This window comes from Mustelus asterias, chromosome 4 (assembly GCF_964213995.1).
Source record: "Mustelus asterias chromosome 4, sMusAst1.hap1.1, whole genome shotgun sequence".
Classification (NCBI taxonomy): domain Eukaryota; kingdom Metazoa; phylum Chordata; class Chondrichthyes; order Carcharhiniformes; family Triakidae; genus Mustelus; species Mustelus asterias.
Window position 1 is genome coordinate 89,292,715 of NC_135804.1, and position 12,661 is coordinate 89,305,375.

At 42.5% G+C, this 12,661-nt stretch overlaps 1 protein-coding gene across 1 annotated transcript in view; it reads left to right on the forward strand.

Moving 5' to 3' along the window:
- LOC144492349 (glutamate receptor 3-like) overlaps positions 1-11,017 on the forward strand; it is a 400,257-nt gene extending 389,240 nt beyond the window's left edge. Inside the window, exon 18 of the mRNA XM_078210344.1 lies at positions 10,736-11,017. The gene's annotated coding sequence lies outside the window, so the exon portion shown is untranslated. The remainder of the gene's footprint in view (positions 1-10,735) is intronic.
- Positions 11,018-12,661: the final 1,644 nt, after the last annotated feature.

Here is a 12,661-nt window from a genome sequence, read left to right on the forward strand (position 1 = left end):
CACTGAATCTAGAAGGTCCACCTACAGAAGCACCCCCCATCCAACCACTGCTGTGGTATTCTGAGGTCCAGGATTATCAGGGGCCTCCATCCTGCATTCAGGAGGCAGCCTCAGGCCTTGTTCCCCACACCTGCATGCCATGTTTTTCGAAATGTGTTTCGCACTGGCGTGTTTTCCTGCTGACGCTGTGGAGAATCGGGTGTGGGATGGTTGGGCCTATGCCTCCATTCCAATAGCAGGATACAAATGAGTTTCACAGTGGGCCTCCAGCGGGTTTCCCAATCTGTGCTGGTCACCAGCAGAAGATCCCATGAGAAATCCAAGCTGGCCTGAAACCAATCATTGGGCCTCCTGCTGAATTCTTCCATTCCACCGGTCATTGAACTTGCCGGTGGGGGACTTGGGAAATTTCTGCCCAATGTCTTTTACAAATTTATCAGAACTTCTTCACTCTGTTCCCCTATTTATAAACCCAAAATGCTGTTGACATTTTTCATGTCATTTATCTGCCTGTATTCTCACTTGCAAAGAATTATGGATTTGAATCCTTAAGTCAATCTTATCCACATCCACACAAGTCCTGCACATAGAATACACTGCCTGAGTCCAATTCATATAAATGTACCAAGAGAAAAGGGGACCCAGCACAAGGGTATATTTCTCCAATCTGAACAATACCCTGCCTGGCTGTGTGGTGAAGGCAAGACCAATGGAGGCTTTCAAAAGAGAATTGGATCATAATCTAAAAAGGAAAAGTTTGCAGGGCCATGGAGAAAAGGCCGTGGATCTGAAGCAAGGTGAATTACTACTTCAGATGTCCAATGCAGACATGATGGGCTGAATGACCTCCTTCTTTGCTGTAACCATTCAATGATTCTACATTCATTTATTCTAACCCTTTATTTCCTGAGGATACTACCACAGAAATTTAGTTTTTCATTACCCATAGTTTACAACAGCTGTGCTGGTAGGTAGCAGAAAATATAACCTGGCAAATGCTCTTCAGAAACGGCAATCCAGAATTATGTGTTTTCCATCCCCACTGCCCCTTTTATGGACCCATTAACATTTTTTATTATTATCAAAGTAACAAACATGCTACTTTAATTCAAATAGGCTTGTTCTCAATACAAGTCACTTGCATTAAATACAAAAAGACAGTATTTTTGCAATAACCCTGCACCTCCTATAAACCAAAACCTGACCCAATGCACAAGATGACTGGCCAGTATGGGCGGCACAGTGGTTAGCACTGCTGCCTCACAGTGCCAGGGACCTGGGTTCGATTCCCGGCTTGGGTCATTGTCTGTGTGGAGTCTGCACGTTCTCCCCATGTGTGCGTGGGTTTCCTCTGTGTGCTCCGCTTTCCTGCCACGGTCCGAAAGACATGCCGGTTAGGTGCATGCTAAATTCTTCCTCAGTGTACCCAAACAGGCGCCGGAGTGTGGCGACTAGGGGACTTTCACAGTAACTTTATTGCGGTGTTAATGTAAGCCTATTTGTGACACTAACAAATAAATAAATAGTCATCCCAGAGGATGGACGCAGAACCCTCTGCCTTAGGGGCATGCTCAGGAAAAATGCAGAATATGTAAAATGTGAGAGAGATCTCTTTAAGACAACAAAAATGCCACATAAGTAAATTCTGTCACTCAGGCTAGAACTTAAGGGTAAATTTTCTGGTCCCACCCATTGTGGGAATTGTGGGCAGGATGGAAATTTGTCGGACCATTGAAAGGTCCGTTGATCTCAGACAGGAATTTCGGGTCTCAGGCAGGCATAATGTGGAATCATAAAATGATACAGCGCTGAAGAGACCATTCAGCCAATGCCTGTTACTGTTCTTTGGCAGGGCTATTCAATTAGTCATCTGTGCTTTCCCCATTGCTCGACATTCTTTTTCCCCATTTCAGGAGTTTAAATGATTCTATTTTGTATATTGCTACTGAATCTGTCTCCATTGCCCTTTCGGGCTGTGCACTGCAGATAACAAAAATCACTGCATAAAAAAATGTTTCCTCAAGTCACCACTGATTCTTTTGCCAATCACTTTAAAACTGTTTCCACAGCCTTCCAACAGTTCTGCCTCTGCAAGAAGTTATCTTTCATTTATTCTATCAAAATCGTGTAAATATGTGCAACTGTATAAATATCTCACAACACCAGGTTAAAGTCCAATGGGTTTATTTGAAATTATGAGCTTTCGGAACGCTTCTCCTTCATCAGGTGAGTGGCAAGTGCTCTTCATCACTCACCTGATGAAGGAGCAGCACCCCGAAAGCTCGTGATTCCAAATAAGCCTATTGGACTTTAACCTGGTGTTGTGGGACTTCTTTCTGTGCCCACCCCAGTCCAATGCCAGCATCTCCACCTCATGTGTAAATAACAAAAGTGTATGTGAAATAAAATTATAACAGAAGCAGTAGTAACAATTGTCACAATGTTACCATATCAGGCAATGCTACAAACTCCTGTAAAAATAAATTAGTTTCATATGACCTCTCACAGGATGGACTCCCAAGCCTTCCACATTGTATTTAGCTGAAGACTGTAAATTTCCCTGCATCACCATCAGATTCCATTTTCTGAAAACTATAATTAAATTCCAGAAATCATACACTGAGCCAGTGTAAACATCACTATTTGCAGCAGTATATTTCCATCAGGAAGTGGTTCAGAAAGAGAAAAAAAGCTTATCAAACCGAAAGTCTGTATTTTCCTGGGCTAGAAAGGGTTCCTATCTCCGAGGTGTACTCTGTGATCCATATGGTATATGAAAGATAAACTGAATGTTACATTATAGATAAGCTGAAGGAATTTGACACAATAATTTTGCAAAAACAAATCAAGGCTGCTAATAGTTCGGAGATAAGAAGAAAAACTGAATTTAGGAAATCTGAAATGCATTTCAATTGTAGACTTTTCATCTGTACACAGGGTGAGAAATTACAATGGCAGAAATTGTATTTGTTTTATATAGAATGAAATCAGTACTGGGTACCAATTTTTTCCAAAGAGGACACTTTCTAAAGTAGTAAGAGGACAAAGGATAGCCTTTGATAATTGTACCATAATCTTCCCATTTCCTTAATTCGCAATTTGAAATTACCCTCAGCAAATATGAACATGTAAATATGTAATGTATTTGTCTGCAATTCCATTTAACTTCAACGGTGGCACAGTGGTTAGCATTGCTGCCTCAGCACCAGGGACCCGGGTTCGATTCGCAGCTTGGGTGACTGTGTGGAGTTTGCACATTCTCCCCATGTCTGTGTGGGTTTCTCCGGGTGCTCCAGTTTCCTCCCACAGTCTGAAAGACGGCTGGTTAGGTGCATCGACCATGCTCAGTGTATCTGAACAGGCACTATAGTGTAGTGACTAGAGGATTTTCACAGTAACTTCATTGCAGTGTTAATGTAAGCAAATCTGTGACTAATAAATAAAATAAATAAATTGTAGGCAAAGGAATTTCACACAAATATTAAGCATTCACGTGTGAATATCTGTAGTTTATTCTCAAGACATATGACTATTAGTTATTACATCAGCATGTGGTCCCTTAAATAATCTTAGCAGTGTTACAAAATTTTAATTAAATCCTTATGAGGCTCAAAGATTATGGGCAGGATCTCAAGCCCACTCTCGCCATCTGTGGAATCAGCAGCGGGGACTCAAGATCTGGTGAATCTTGCTGGTGAATCTCGTTGAGCTATTTTGTTAACGTTTGGTCTAAGACTGGAGTGAGGAGCTGAGTGGCACAGGCAGAACTCAAACTGAGGGTCGGTGAATAGGTTATTGCTGAGTGAGTGCCCAACATCATCTTCCATCTCTGTGCTGAAGATCAAGAGTAGACTGATAGGGCGATAACTGGCACTTAGATTTGTCCTGCTTTACATAGGAACATAGGAAGTAGCAGCAGGAGTAGACATATGGCCCATCAAGCCTGCGGCACCATTAAATATGACCTTGGCTAACCTTTGGCTTCAACTCCACTTTCCAACCAACTCTGCATATCCCTTAATTCCCTAAGAGACCATAAATCTGTCAGTCCCAGCCCGAAATGTATTCAATAATGGAGCATCACAACCCTCTGGGGTAGAAAATTCCAAAGATTCACAACTTTTTGAGTGAAGACATTTCTCCTCATCTCAGACCAATTTAAATGATTGTTCACTTAACCCAAGATTATAGCCCCGTGTTATAGATTCCCCAATCAGCGGAATTGATCGCTCAGCATCCACCCTATCAAACCCCGTCAGTATTTTGTTGGTTGCAATGAGATCACTTCTCATTCATAGAATCTACAGCACGGAGACAGGCCCTTCAGCCCAAACTGGAACAAGCCGACCAAAATGCCCATCTAAGCTAACCCCATTTGCCTGCATTTGGCCCATATCCCTCTAAACCTCTCTTATCCATGTATCTGTCCAAATGCCTTTTAAATGTTGTCAATGTCCCTGCTGCAACCACTTTCTCCGACAGCTCATTCCATATACGTATCACCCTCTGTGTAAAAAAGTTGCTCCTCATGTTCCCATTAATTCTTTCCCTTCTTAACTTAAACCTTTGCCCTCTAGTTCTCGATTCCCCAACTCTGGGAAAAAGACTGAGTACATTCACCCTATCCATGCCTCTCATGATCTTATACCTATAAGATCACCCCTCAGTCTCCTACGCTCCAAAGAAAAATGTTCTAGCCTGTCCAATCTCTCCCTATAACTCAGCCCCTTGAGTCCTGGCAACATCTTTGTAAATCCCTTCTGCACTCTCTCCAGTTTAATAACACCTTTCCTATAGCAAAGCGACCAAAGCTGAACACAATACTCCAGGTGTGGCCTCACCAACGTCCTGTGCAACTGTAACATAAACTTCCCAACTTCTATACTCAATGTCCTGACGAAGGCCAGCATGCCAAAAGCCTTCTTCACTGCCCTATCTACCTGTGACTCCACCTTTAGAGAACCATGCACCTGCACTCCAAGTCCCTCTGTTCCACGATACTCCCTAAGGTCCTATCACTCACTGTGAAAATCCTACCTTGATTTGACTTTCCAAAATGCAACACCTCACACTTATGTGTATTAAACTCCATTTGCCATTTCTTGGCCCACTTCCCCAGCTGATCAAGATCCTGCTGCAATTTTTGATAACCTTCCTCACTGTCTACAATACCACCTATTTTAGTGTCATCTGCAAACTTACTGCTCATGCCATATACACTCTCATCCAAATCGTTGATATAGATAACAAACAGCAATGGGCCCAGCACTGACCCCTGAGGCATACCACTAGTCACAGGCCTCCAGCGCAACAAGCATCCTTCCACCATTACCCTCTGCTTCCTACCATCAAGCCAATCGTATATCCAATTTGCCAGCTCTCCTTGGATTCCATGTGATCTAACCTTCCAGAGCAGCCTGTCATGTGGAACTTTATCAAAGGCCTTCATTCTTCTAAACTCGAGAAAAATTAGCCCAAGTCTCTTTGAGCATCAACAATTACAAGTTTTTCATCTTTCAAAATTATTTTGCTTTAACATTATTACGACCAAAGTGAGAGGGATACCTGAGCAGTTTTCCACATTGCCGGATAGATGCCAGTGTTGTGGCTGCTGTGGAAAAGCTTGGCCAGGGGTGTGGCTAGTTTTGGAGCACAAGTCTTCAATACAATTGCCAGAATGTTTTCAGGGCCCATAGCATTTGCAGTATCCAGTGTCTTCAGCCATTCCTTGATATCATGTGTAGTGAATTGAACTGGAAAAAAACTGGCATAGGTGATGCTGGGAACCCCAACAGAAGGCCGAGATGGATTAAATGCTTCTGGCTGAAGATGGTCGCAAATGTCTTTAGCCTATTCCCACAATAGAGACAGCAAATATGGAGACAGAAGAGAAGGTTGAGGACAGCACAGAAGTTAAAGAGAGCACATTAAGTAGTAAAGGCAGTATCAGTATTCCTAGTACCAGACAAATCAGGCAAAAGCAAGACAGAGAGCAAGGGAAATCCAGATTAAACTGCATTTATTTCAATGCAAGAGGCCTGATGGGCAAGGCAGATGAATTCACGGCATGGATGGGTATGTGGGACTGGGACATTATAGCAATTACTGAAACATGGCTAAGGGAGGGACAGGACTGGCAGCTCAATGTTCCAGGGTACAGATGCTATAGGAAAGATAGAACAGGAGGTAAGAGAGGAGGGGGAGTTGCACTTTTGATTAGGGGAAACATCACGGCAGTACTGAGAGGGGACATATCCGAGGGTTCGGCCACTGAGTCTATATGGGTAGAACTGAGAAATAAGATGGGGGAAATCACTTTGATAGGGTTGTACTATAGGCCCCCAAATAGTCGGCAGGAAATTGAGGAGCAAATATGTAAGGAGATTGTAGATAGCTCCAAGAAAAATAAGGTGGTAATAGTAGGGGATTTTAACTTTCCCAACATTGACTGGGACAGTCATAGTATTCGAGGGTTGGATGGAGAGAAATGTGTTGAGTGCATTCAGGAGGAATTTCTCATTCAGTATGTGGATGGCCCGACTAGAGAGGGGCAAAACTTGACCTCCTCTTGGGAAATAAAGAAGGGCAGGTGATGGAAGTGTTAGTGAGGGATCATTTTGGGACCAGTGACCATAATTCTATTAGTTTTAAGATAGCTATGAAGAATGATAGGTCTGGCCCAAAGTTAAAATTCTAAATTGGGGCAAGGCCAATTTTGATGGTATCAGGCAGGAACTTACAAAAGTTAATTGGGGGAGTCTGTGGGAAGGCAAAGGCTTTCAAAAGTGTGCTAACCAGGGTTCAGGGTAAGCACATTCCTCTTCGAGTGAAGGACGAGGCTGGCAGAAGTAGGGAACCCTGGATGACTCGGGATAATGAGGCCCTGGTCAAGAAGAAGAAGGAGGCACATGACGTGCATAGGCAGCTGGGATCAAGTGAATCCCTTGAAGGGTATAGGGGTGGAGGAATAGAGTTAAGAGAGAAATCAGGAGGGCAAAAAGGGGACATGAGATTGTTTTGGCAGATAAGGCAAAGAAGAATCCAAAGAGCTTCTACAAATACATAAAGGGCAAAAGAGTAACAAGGGAAAGAGTAGGGCCTCTTAAGGATCAACAAGGTAATCTATGTGCAGATCCACAAGAGATGGGTGAGATCCTAAATGATTATTTCTCATCAGTATACTGTTGAGAAAAGCATGGATGTTAAGCCTCCGACTTACCAAATATCCCTTTGCCTTCCCACAGACTCCCCCAATTAACTTTTGTAAGTTCCTGCCTGATACCATCAAAATTGGCCTTGCCCCAATTTAGAATTTTAACTTCGGGAAATAAATAGTGATGTCTTGAGGAGTGTACATATTACAGAGAAAGAGGTGTTGGAAGTCTTAAAGCGCATCAATGTAGATAAATCATCGGGACCTGATAAAGCATTTCCCAGGACATTGTGAAAGGCCAGGGAGGAAATTGCAGGTCCCCTAGCAGAGAGATTTGAATCATTGATAGTCACCTGCCTGAAGATTGGAGGGTGGCAAATGTTGTGCCTTTGTTTAAAAAGGGCTGCAGGGAAAAGCCTGGGAACTACAAGCCAGAGAGCCTCATATCTGTGGTGGGTAAGTTGTTGGAAGGTATTTTGAGAGACAGGATCTACAGGCATTTAGAGACGCAAGGACTAATTCGGGACAGTCAGCATGGCTTTGTGAGTGGAAAATCATGTCTCACAAATTTGATTGAGTTTTTTGAAGGGGTAACCAAGAAGGTAGATGAGGGCAGTGCAGTTGATGTTGTCTACATGGACTTTAGCAAGGCCTTTGACAAGGTACCGCATGGTCGGTTATTGCATAAGGTTAAATCTCATGGGATCCAGGGTGGATACAAAATTGGCTTGATGACAGAAGACAGGGTGGTTGTGGAGGGTTGCTTTTCAAACTGGAGGCCTGTGTGCCTCAGGGATCAGTGCTGGGTCCACTGTTATTTGTCATTTATATTAATGATTTGGATGAGAATATAGGAGGCATGGTTAGTAAGCTTGCAGATGACACCAAGATTGGTGGCATAGTGGACAGTGAAGAAAGTTATCTCCGATTGCAACGGGATCTTGATCAATTGGGCCAGTGAGCTGAATGGCAGATGGAGTTTAATTTAGATAAATGCGAGGTGATGCATTTTGATAGGTTAAACCAGGGCAGGACTTATTCAGTTAATGGTAGGGCGTTGGGGAAAGTTACAGAACAAAGCGATCTAGGAGTACATGTTCATAGCTCCTTGAAAGTGGAGTTACAGGTGGACAGAGTGGTGAAGAAGGTATTCAGCATACTTGGTTTCATTGGTCAGAACATTGAATACAGGAGTTGGGACATCTTGTTGAAGTTGTACAAGACATTGGTAAGGCCACACTTGGAATACTGTGTACAGTTCTGGTCACCCTATTATAGAAAGGATATTATTAAACTAGAAAGAGTGCGGAAAAGATTTACTAGGATGCTACCAGGACTTTGAGTTGTAAGGAGAGACTGGATAGACTGGACTTTTTTCTCTGGAGCATAGAAGGCTGAGGGGTGATCTTATAGAGGACTTATGAGGGGCACAGATCAGCTAGACAGTCAATATCTTTTCTCAAAAGTAGGGGAGTCTAAAACTAGAGGGCATAGGTTTATGGTGAGAGGGGAGAGATGCAAAAGTGTCCAGAGGGGCAATTTTTTCACACAGAGGGTGGTGAGTGTCTGGAACAAGCTGCCAGAGGTAGTAGTAGGGGCAGATACAATTTTGTCTTTTAAAAAGACAGTTACATGGGTAAGATGGGTATAGAGGGATATGGGCCAAATGCAGGCAATTGGAATTAGCTTAGGGGTTTAAAAAAAAGGGCGGGATGGACAAGTTGGGCCGAAGAGCCTGTTTCCATGCTGTAAACCTCTATGACTCTATGACTATGAAATCAGGAGCGCAAGGTGTGGGCTCACAACCCAAACCAGACCATACTCCTGGAAACCCCAGGTATGGGATCAGGAATCGGAACCCAGTTGCAAGGGGTGAGTTGTGTGATTCCCTTGCCATTTCAAATCAGTGGTAATCCAGGCCAGCATCTCACCTGAGTAGCATCGACTGACATTAACAGTAGCTGAAATAATCACAGAACATTAAAATGTAGCATGAATGGAATCTGAATTAGCAAATTAAATATTTTTAGGTCTTGTATATTTCCTTTGAGGTAGCTGAGTCATACAAAATGTTAAGTTATTAATAATATCTAGATTTAGCTAATCATAATTTTCCCAGCATGTGTGAAATCTACCAAATCTGTGTGTCCAATTCTGTAAGCAGTTCTATAATAACATTTATTATAATTATGCTACTTTGGTCCAGTCAGTACAGCATGCAAATGCATATACCTCTTGGAAATTTCACAGTACATGATTGGAAATGCATACATCTTGGACAGTCATTTTGCTAACTTAAATCAAAGCAGAAAATGCTGGAAAAACTCAGCCAGTCTGGTAGCATCTGTGGTGAAGCGCAGACTTAACTTGCGAGATTCTCCAGCCTCCCAGCCGCATGTTTCCCGCTGGTGGGAGGTGGCGCGTTGTTTGCTCGTGGCGGGATTCTCTGGTCCCGCTGCTGTCAATGGGAATTCCCATTAACAAAGAACAAAGAACAATACAGCACAGGAACAGGCCCTTCGGCCCTCCAAGCCCGTGCCGCTCCCTGGTTCAAACTAGACCATTCTTTTGTATCCCTCCATTCCCACTCCGTTCATATGGCTATCTAGATAAGTCTTAAATGTTCCCAGTGTGTCCACCTCCACCACTGCCTGGCAGCGCATTCCAGGCCCCCACCACCCTCTGTGTAAAATATGTCCGCCTGATATCTGTGTTAAACCTCCCCCCCCCTTCACCTTGAACCTATGACCCCTCGTGAACGTCACCACCGACCTGGGGAAAAGCTTCCCACCGTTCACCCTATCTATGCCTCTCATAATTTTATACACCTCTATTAAGTCTCCCCTCATCCTCCGTCTTTCCAGGGAGAACAACCCCAGTTTACCCAATCTCTCCTCATAACTAAGCCCCTCCATACCAGGCAACATCCTGGTAAACCTCCTCTGTACTCTCTCCAAAGCCTCCACGTCCTTCTGGTAGTGTGGCGACCAGAACTGGACGCAGTATTCCAAATGCGGCCGAACCAACGTTCTATACATCTGCAACATCAGACCCCAACTTTTATACTCTATGCCCCGTCCTATAAAGGCAAGCATGCCATATGCCTTCTTCACCACCTTCTCCACCTGTGATGTCACCTTCAAGGATCTGTGGACTTGCACACCCAGGTCCCTCTGCGTATCTACACCCTTTATGTAGATACCCCACACTGGCAGCAAACCCGCAGATGGGAGAGCGCTGCCCGGAGGGACCGGAGAATCCCACCAGTGCGAATGACCGGAGAAGTCCGGCCAACGCTTTTGGATCTAAAGATCCCACTGAGTTTATCCATCATTTTCTGTTTTTATTTCCAATTTCCAGCATCTGCAAGTATTTTGCTAACTTAATTTGACTCCTTTTCATTGCGTTATTTTAGCTTATCAGACATTTTCTTTGTAATGTGAGAACTGTGCCACATTTTGATAATCAATGTATCAGGCAGAGCACCTATTTGTCAGTCAACCCATAAGTTTTGTGGTAATGTATTTGATGCTCCAATTTTTAATAGTATGTGCTCTTTCTTTTCCCTTCTTTGTAACACAGCTCACCTACACTGATGCCACGCAAAACAAAGGAACACTGTCCATATTTGGGAGCGTTGGAGAAAACGGCCGTGCCATGACCCTTGACTACCTGTGGTCACTGCACGCTGTACCAGGTGTCAGACATGGTACCAGAGTGGCTGATGGTGCACCAGACTTTTCATAAAAAACTGAATACTCCTTCAGTGCCTTATGGAACATAATGGAGAATCACAACAATGCAACTCATCATTCTGAATCACAATAAGAGTCTAGCTTGCTTGAAAATACAGGACAGAGTTTTAAAAAAAAGAATCAAGCTTCTCTGTGAAATTATATACTGGAATAAAATCAATTTAGTTCAGCAAAAAGCCATCATTTGATAACACCACTACTGCAGAGAAAAGGTTTCATGTATAAAACGTCTGAACAATAACATTGGAATTTATTACTTTGAGTGCCAGTGCAGTCTCCTTGTACCAAATAAATGAAAATTTGGAAAAGCACTCAAAAGAAATATGCAATATAAAATGTCTGAAAACAGTTCCTTGAACGACTGATTGACTCATAATAAATAATGGCAATTTTAAAAATTAGATATTCCTCGCAAAATACAGAGGCAAAATTCTTACATGATATCTTTTCTGTGAGAGAAAACAAACATAATTGTAAGTTTTTTAAAAATAAAATCCAGGCTGTTCAGTAAAGTACCTACATACTAATTACCTCTGTTAATATTACAAGATGGGGATTCAGTGGGTTAACATCCAATGTGTGAGGAAGCAAAGGAGGTGCTGTCAAGGTGTCAAAAAGAATGTGAACAATCATGTACAATGAAATGGCCTACTTTTATATCGGAGCAAACGTGTTTAACCTATTCCTCTCTGAATACGTTCAAGTGTCTGATCACTGAGAAGATTTAATCTGAATCGAGAATGACCTGATCAGTTGAGAAAGGGTTAATCAGTGCTCCACAAATAAAGTATCTATAGGAAAAAAAATGATTTTTTTAAAGGATTATATGAACAGAACCAATGTAGATTTATCAACTTGTGTCAGTTTTCAAGAGTGATCGACTTCACAGAGGTGAAGGATTTGAGTTCTTTTCATTCTTTTTAAACTTGCATGTAAGACAATGATTGCCTACACTTCCCGCTATTAACTTCAAGCTATAGAAGTTAAGCTGTAGTCACTTAAAGATTTCCTTTTGTTAAAACTGCACATCAGCAAACACAGAAATGTTAACAAAACAAGCAAAATAGCAAATATTTAAAGCATAAAGATGCATGAGTGGACATCATTTACTGAGTCTCAGTAATGAGGTGTTGTAAAAGAAAGGAATTTTAATACATTTTGTAAATAAACTGTATAGAAAAAAGGAGTCTGCAAATGTCTGACCAAATCACAGTGTACGCCTCTGTATTTTTTTCTTAATAGCTTTTATGGTCGGGTGGTTTTTTATTTTTTTGAAGCAGTAAGGCCTGACACTTCTGTGTTTTTGCCCTTTACCAGTGTGTAATCAACTGTGGTTACAAGAAGCTCCCTCCATCAGTTGCACTTAATACTGCAAAACTGCCTGGCTTCCTTTATCACAATGTCATCACAATGTGGGTGTCTGATACTGGTGTCAGGATATAGGAGCTCATAAGATGAGCAGGGGAGGCAATGGCCCAGTGGTATTATTGCTAGACTATTGATCCAGAAACTCAGTTCATGTTATGGGGACCCGGGTTCGATAACATGAACCTGGGTTAACAGATGGGGGAATTTGAATTCAATAAAAAAATCTGGAATTAAGAGTCTACTGGTGACCATGAAATTATTGTCGACTATTGTCAGAAAAACCCATCTGTTTCACTATTGGCCTTTCGGGAAGGAAATCTGCCGCCCTTGCCTGGTCTGGCATACATGTGAACACAGTAAGAAGTCTCACAACACCAGGTTAAAG